Genomic DNA, 8513 nt, shown 5'->3' with positions numbered 1-8513 from the left:
TGTAATTCACTGAGGTGCACGATGTAAGATTCACCTAAATTTCCTGCCAAATTGTCGACCAATTTTTCTCCTCTTTTAAAATTTTGAATTTTTATTAATATTCTTCATGCTTTACATCTTCATTTCTGAATATTTCTCATCTTTCCCTACCCAACAAACCATCCCTAACAACAGCAACAACTTTAAAAAGGAAAAAAAAATATGGTTCCACAAAACAAATCAACTCATCAAGACCCAACTCAACTCTTACCTTCATGATGCCTTCTCTAATTCATCTAATTGACGTCTCTCATCCCCTTTCTCTGCTCTACTATATTTAAAGATAGGATCATAAAGATGAGCACTGAATTGTTTTCTAGTTGTTCATGTGTGTTTTGTTCATTAAATTATTTTATAAACTTTTGGAAGACAGAGACCATGACAAACTTCTTCTGTTTCCCTCACAGCAAATCTATTTTAAATCAGCACAGAACAGAGCATGTAAAGGATACTAAAATTCTTGATGATTGAATTATTTGTATTTATTTTACTGAATACATTTGGCTACCAGATGTCAAAGTATATCACTATATCTAAGTCACATGGGGTAACAGAAACTTTCACCTGTCTGTGAAGTAAATAATCAATATGGTCATGTAGTGGGAGTACCATAAGGCATATTCCTTGGTGTTCAACAAATAGTTTCCCTTGTGTGAGCTTGTGGGGTTCCACGCACATTCATCTCATGTATCATCTCCTGTGAAAACATATTCTCTTCCGGTACCTCAGTCTGGCTGGTTCATCTCTCCCTGAATAAGCTTTCACACAAGCAAAGCTCAGTTGGTTAGAGCTCTACAATAATGAGGCTAAAGTCAAGGGTTTGATTATGCTATGAGGCCAATTAACTTTACTCTGGTCCCAAATGGGCATCTCTAGTGCCAGATATCAACCTCACAAGATGGCAGAGGAGGCAAAGTGAAAGTATGCATAAATTAGCACAAACCATTTAGAATGCTAGAAGGACAAAAAATATAATCCTGCTAATCAGAACCAGAAGGAAATCTGTGATGGTAGGTTGCCAACTTCTCTTTCTTTCTCCATGCCCTCCCCCCCAAAAAAAACCCACTTTCCTTTCCCTGACAGATATCACCATTCCATCTCACCAACATTCTCACTGGGATATTGGGACAGGTTAATTCTACTAGCTCTTTAGAAACAAGAGAACCCTGTTCACTGTAAGAGCAAAATTTTATGAAGATCACCTGTGAATGACTTAGCTATTTGAAGCAACACAACGATCCAAGACAATTCTGAAGTACTTAGCTATCCACCTCCAGAGTAAGAACCGATGGAGTCTGAATGCAGATTGAAGCATGCTTTTTAAACTTTCTTCTTCTCGTTTTGAGGAGGGGGGAGTGGGTCATGGTTTGAACTGTATTTTCTTTCACAACAGGGCTTATATGGAAATGTTTTGCATGACTGCACATGTGTAATCTATATCAAATTGCTTGCCTTCTCAAAGAGTAGGGGGGAAGCGAGAGAGAGAATTTGGAACTCAATGTTTCTAAAAATTTTAATTTAAAAATGCTTTAAAATATTTTTGCATTTAATTGAGAAAAATAAAATATTAAAAAAATTTTAAATAAATATTTTTGTACTTCCAAAAGATTCAACTAGTTCTTTCGGTAACTAAATTCTGATGACTTAGTGCCCCTTCTTCTCAGATGTTAACCTGACCCTCCAGACTAGTTTGCAATACTCTATTTCCCTAATCCTTTTTACCTAGCACTACCAAACACAGAAACCCCATCCACCTGCTATCTTATCCCTATTCTTATCTCTTTCTAGCTTAGCCTGAATCTTCCCAAGGCCCACTCCATCCTATCTACTCTTTTCCTACTTCCTTCCCTTTTAAATGACTTCCAGCTCATTATTTTGCCAACAGTCCTCAATAAACAATCTTATCTTCTGAAGTTCCTGCCACCCCCTCCCTGCTATCATTTTTTGACTTCCTGGACACCATCTATCTACCTCAATTACTTTAACACCTAGCTCAGTCTCCCTTTTCCATTAATGGTAATAATAGCCAGCACTCATATAATGCTTTAAGGTTTGTCAAGTATCTTACATATATAGTCTCATTTGAGTCTCACAGCAATCTTGGGAGGTAGGTTTTATTGTTAATTCCATTTTACAGATGAGAAAACTGAGGCTTACAGAGGCTATATGATTTGCCCAGAAGCATAGCTAGGAAGTAATTGCCTGAGGTAAGATCAAACTCAAGTCTTTCTGACTTCCAGCCTAGTTTTTCATCTACTGTACCACCTAGCTGCCCCCATTCTCTCTCCTTGCATCATGCTTGGAGACTTCAGTGTAAAGATTGATGACTTTTATATTAAGGCCCCATCTCGTAGTTTTCCTATTCTCTCAATTCCAACAACTCCCATCTCCATTTTATATTAGCCACCAACCAATATGATCACACCTTGTCATCATTATAAAGGAGAGTGGTCTATGAGTAAAGGAAGTGTTTCAAAATGATTAAATTTTGGAAATAATTTTTAAAAAGCAGCAGTTAAACGTACTCCAAGATTTTTTATCTGATTGTAATATTTTATCATTCCTCTTTCCTTATACCTTATCACAACCCCCATCCCTACCCTATCCTAATCCATTCTCTCCACTCCTCAGTTCTTTCCCAGGCCATCACTTCCTGCATTCAACATCTTCCTGAATTCAAATTCCTGAGTTCAAATCCAGTCTCAGACACTTACTAGCTGTGTGACCCCTGGGCAAGTCACCCAACCCTATTTGCCTCAGTTTCCTCATCTGTAAAATGGGCTGGAGAAGAAAATGGCAAATCACTCCAGTATCTTTGTCAAGAAAACCTCAAATGGGGTCACCAAGAGTTGGACACAACTCTTAAAACCTTGGTGTCATCCTCGGCTCCTCTGTTGAGGAGCCAATGTATTGTCAAATCTTGGCCTTTCTAAATTTGCAACACTTTTCTTTCTATTCACACAACCACCACCCTAGTTCAGGCCATCTCACCTAGACTGTTGTAATAGCCTTCTAATTGGTTTCTCTGCCTCAAGTTTCTCCCCACTGCAATTCATCTTCCACTTAGAGCCAAAGTGAATTTCTTAAAGGGTAATTTACCCACCTACTTTGTATATCTTGCATATGCCCAGTTAACTTACATTTCCCCCATTAGAAGGAGAGCCCTTTGAGGTCAGGGACTTTGATTTTTCTTTCTATCTGCAGCTTAGCATTTATTAAGAACTTAAAGTACCCTAATTTAAAGTGTTAGTTGACTAATCCTTATTAGAGGAAAAAAATACAAATTTAACCTATTGTCAAAGAATGATTTCTTCCCTTCCACACATTCACATAACTGTCCTCTGAAACCCATCCTTACAAACAGGCAAAACCCACATCTAAGAAAGGGGCATTTGGATCAAGGGATTGAGTAGAGGCCACTTCACCCAAAGTTTAATCACCAGATTTTTTTTTTTTTTTTGCCTTGAGAGGGTGGGGCCTTCTAAGACTTCCAGACCATTGAAGAAAAATTCCTCAAGTACTCTTTTGAAATTCTCGATTGTTTTTTCTGGAATTTGAATGAAACATTCGTGCACACTATTTTAGGTAGCAAAGAATTGGAGTCAAATTGTGATACATGAATCCTGTGGAATATTACTGTGCCATAGGAAACAATAAATGAGAAGAATTCAGAAAAATAAGAGGACCTATGAACTGATTCAGAGTAAAGTAAGCAGAATGAAAAAAATACACTGTGACTACAATATAAAGGTAGCTAGATGTAGGAATGGATAGAGTAACAGACCTGAAATTAGGAAGACTCAAAATACTCCATAACAATAATATAAACAGAAAGAAAAAACCTAAAGTTTGCATAATTATAATGACCCATCTGGTTTTCAAAGAAAAGATGAAAAAAATGCATTTCTTTTGGTGGGGATAATGGATGCCAAGGACTGAATATACTGTCAGACTTGGTTGATGTGTTTGTTAGTTTTGCTAAGCTGCCTTTTTTTCCTCATCTTTAAAAAAATTCTTTGTTACAAGGGATGCATCTCAAGCTTCATCTCCAACTAAGGTTAGTCTTAGAATTGGGGGGCAAGGTAGAACAAGGGGGGCAAGGGAATTAAATCTACTGGACATTCCTGGAAAATAATTCCTTGTCATCTTGACCATATGCTCCCAAACATTTGCAGAACCAGAAGAATTGACTTTCAGGAAGACATTAAACCTAAGTTAAAGCTTTTCATAGATGCAGTAGTGGTACAATAAAAAGTGGAGGGGAGCTGGAATCAAGGGGCCTAGATTTAAATTCCAAGAATATTTTTTACTAGCTGTATGGCTGCTAACTTCAGGCAAATCACTTCCAAAATGCTTTAAATGGCACTAATACTTTCCCCATCTGCCTTCCAAGAGTGTTGCTGAGGATAAAATGTGAGAATGGAGGCAAAATGCTTTGCAAAGTGCTATTTGATAAGCATCTGCTATATTCAAAGTAGCAGATACAGTGACAAAGCTGAGACAGTTCACGATCTCAAGGACCTTACATTCTACTACTGGGAATAAAGTAGGCCCACTGAGAAATAAATATAAGGTTATTTATTTATTTAGTTTGAGTTTTCAATATTCACTTCCATAAGATTTTGAGTTCCAAATTTTCTTCCTCTCCCTTCTTTATCCCCTCCCCAAGATGACATGCAATCTGACATAGGCTCTACACATACATTCATATTAAACATATTTTCACATTAGTCATGAAGAAGAATTAGAAACAATGGAACCACAAGAAAGAAGAAATAACAAAAAAAATAGAGCAAATAGTATGCTTTGACATGCATTCAGACTCCATAGTTCTTTCTCTGAATGTGGATAGTATTTCCCAACATGATTTTTTTTTTGAGTTGCCTTAGATCCTTGCATTGCTGAGAAGAGCTAAATCTATTAAAGTTGGTCATCACATAATGTGGCTGTTACTGCGTACAATGTTCTCCTGGTTCTGCTCACTTTATTCAGCATCAGTTCATGTAAATCTTTCCAGGTTTTTCTGAAGGCTGCCTGCTCATCATTTAGTATGGAAGTAAATATAATGTGATTTGATCAAGGAAAGAACATGTACAATCGAGAGGATCAGGGAAGATTTCAGACAGTTGGTACCAGAGCTCAGCAGAGACCCAAATGAAAATAAGGGCTCTTAGAGACAGAGTTGAGGAAAGAACATACTCTACTATATGGGGAGTAAAGTAGAGAGAAATCTAGGACAACTCTTAGACTTAAAACCTGAATGGTGGTGGTCTTGAAAGAAATTTTGGCTTCGATTACTATTAATTACTTCCATAGTCCCTTCCACTGTACCACCAAGAAGCATCCGAGGGAAATTTCCATAAATACTGTGATAGGTTTGGGAATTTCAAGGAACAAAATAAACCAAATTTCACATCATATTGACCTAATTCTGGGGTTTATTGATAGTACACGAACCAGTGCAGTGGCCAAAATCACTGTCTATTTCTTTGGCCTCTCCTAGTAGTAGCTGAATTCTGAGGAACTAGCCAAGTCCAGGCAACCAACTGGTACTTGATGACTGTAAGATGTTAGGGGATGCAAGACTTTATGCTGAAGAAGACCTAATATGCTGTGTTTCCAGTCTAGGGAAAATAAACTCCAGTTGCCTTTGAAGGGTCCAGTGATAAACATGCTAGATTAGCTTAAACACTAACACTAGTAGTAATCCTTTCTAGTCAGGGCCTGACCTTATAGCCATAAGTCACTCTAACTGTAGATATATGTCTCCCCTCCCTATTTGAGTGAAGGGGCTAATCTAATCAGTCTATTTTAGACACCCTATTGATTCCTCTTTAGACAAGCTAAACTCCATGGGAGAGAACTTTCCCAGTTTAGTGACTCTAGACCTGGAATTAAAAAAAAAAATATACCTGGGTTCAAATCAAGCTTCACTACTTATTTATTAGCTCTGTGATCTTGGGCAAATCACTCAAGCTTTCCAATCCTCAGTTTGCTCATCTGTAAATGGAGACTATTCATAGTGGGAATGCCATCTTCAGAGTACTATAAGGGAAATGTTTTGTAACACCCTCCCCCACATAACTATAGAAAATGAGCTAATATTCACGAAAAGGGGATTTTCAAGGAGGAAAGGAAGGAAATCCTGTAAAGCATATGGGAAGCATCCTAATTAGACAGTTCTGGAAAGTGGGATGAGAAATTGAAAAATCTATAGATATCTATAAGGGCCAGTATGGAAAGAGAGAAAGGAGAAAGAAAAGGAGGGATTTTAGCCCTTGAAAGCTGAGGCAGGGAGGCACTTGAAGCATTTTATTTTTAATTGAATACCACTACCCATGGAAAACACTAACTAAAAGCCTTAGAGTTGCTTGATTGTTTTTAATTGATATGTTTTGTGAGTTGATGGCACACACTTAAGAAAAAAAGTTGGCTCATCCATGATTTAGTGATATATGTGTGTGTGTAGACAGGGCTGCTATGAGTCTGGGAGTCTGGTTTGTAGATTTTGGAGGAGAGAGAATCTGGAATTTTTTTTGCTCTTTGTTAAGCAAAACTTTTCCTTTTCTCATTTCTTACAAATTGAACTTCCAAAGGCAGGAATTTGATTGATTCCTCAAGTTGCTAATGAGAGTATCCCATTCACCTGTAATACCTACTTAAGTCCTCACTTTGAGCTTTGGCCCAAGGCAGTCCAAGCAGCTTCTTTTCAGTAGCTGGAAGTGGACGAGAACTCCAACTCAGAGAAAGGTGAGTTTGGAGGTCTCTAGGAAAAAGGAGGGATACAGAAGAAAAGACAAGGATTTGGGAACTGGAGGGTTGTCTTAGGTTCAAACTTAATTGACTTTTCTCCCAACTTGGTCCCACTCCTGGGAAACTGTAGGACCCTGCTCTGGAAGAGGAAGAAATAATCAAAGGGAGTCAGGGAAAGGAAGTCTTATAACTAAGCCACAGGTTCTCAAGTTTTGTTGCCTGCATTCATAATTGAAGGAAGTGTTAAGTTTCAGTTAGAGGTCATTGAAAACAAGGAGGTATTTTTTCCCCATATGAATTTGCAGACCCCCTGGAATCTATTCACATGCCTCCAAAGAGTCCACAGATGAAGAGCTCCTGGTTTGAGAAGAGCAGACAAAGGTAGAGCGAGGTAGAAAGTTTCTGGAGGTTGACCTCCAAGGAACTGCAATCATTTAGGGATGGGGGAAATGCCGCATAGCACTTAGCCAGCTAGTACAAGCACCTAGATTGAATGTGCCAAGAAGAGATTGTAGATGACTGAATACTTCAGTGGCTATTCAGGAATTAGCTTGGGTGTGCCACCAAAGCCACCAAAAACTGGCCTGAGACCTAAAAAAGAAAATGCAATCTTACTTTTTATGTGAAGAAAGCATTTCTTTTCCCTCCTTCTCTCCCTCTTCCATCTCTCCTCCCTCCCTCCCTCCCTCTCTCCTCAGCTATGAGATTCCTGGGCTCCTTTACAACACTGGTTGTTGTGTGTGTCCTTTGTTCTCAAAGGACATCAAGATGATGACATGACTTGCAGTTCACTTTGATTTGAGTGAGGGAGAGCTGTGGAAACCCAAATCAGAAAGGTCTGGGCAGAGATAGAATATAGAGTTTGTTAATTTAACTTGAAATACCAAGTTCAAGAACTAGAAGGGAGAATGAATGCTAAGTATGGAGTATAAGAAATACGAAATGAACCCATTGCACAGGTGGGAAAAACTTAACAGAACTCTACATCTAACTAAGCTAATGAGATAATAGCTATTATTTATACAGCAAAACATTTTACAAATATTATGTCATTTTTATCCTCACAACACCCCTGAGAGGTAAGTGCTATTGTCATCCCCATCTTATAGATGGGGAAACTGAGGCCAGAAGATGGTACGTACTTGTCCAGGGTCACACAGCTAGTAAATGTCCACTTAGATCTTTCTGACTACAGGTCCAGTGTTATATGCACTAAACCAACAGGTCTCTGAACTCCAAACCCCGCCCCCTTTCAAATGTACTTGTTAAAAACAAATGAAGCAGGGTTAGGAAAGTAAATGGATCCAGGCTATGAAAAGAATGAAATTTTTCTGCCAGCCCCAACCACATATGTGAATACTATCTTCCCCTTTAGCAAATTAACCAAGCATTAATCTCTTCCAGATGGCCTTGATAAGTGGCAAAGCACCAGTGGAAACTTTTTTGGCTGAAGAAACCATAGCACTGGTTGTCAAAATGGGGGGATTTATGTATTTCTTTAACAAGATGGAAAATGAGATGATAAGACAGGCAAAGATTCACTTCAATCTAATGTTGTGGATGGTCAGGGCCATCAGGAAATGCCAAATGAAGGTATCTCAGATCAGAGGGATGACTCAGGATCTGAAAAATCTAACAAAAGTGTTTTATTTCAAGAAGTGTGCCATACAGAAGGAAATTGAGAACTGCCAGATCCAAGTCAGATTTAAGATAGCATTGAT

At 38.4% G+C, this 8513-nt stretch overlaps 1 long non-coding RNA gene across 1 annotated transcript; it reads left to right on the top strand.

Moving 5' to 3' along the window:
* The first annotated feature begins 6700 nt into the window (after positions 1 to 6700).
* Positions 6701 to 8306, top strand: LOC140526314 (uncharacterized). Its single transcript, XR_011974318.1, has 2 exons — positions 6701 to 6789; positions 8197 to 8306. It is a non-coding gene; the product is annotated as an uncharacterized lncRNA (long non-coding RNA).
* Positions 8307 to 8513: the final 207 nt, after the last annotated feature.

Source organism: Notamacropus eugenii, chromosome 2, assembly GCF_028372415.1.
Source record: "Notamacropus eugenii isolate mMacEug1 chromosome 2, mMacEug1.pri_v2, whole genome shotgun sequence".
Lineage (NCBI taxonomy): Eukaryota > Metazoa > Chordata > Mammalia > Diprotodontia > Macropodidae > Notamacropus > Notamacropus eugenii.
This window is presented reverse-complemented; position numbering and strand designations above follow the sequence as displayed.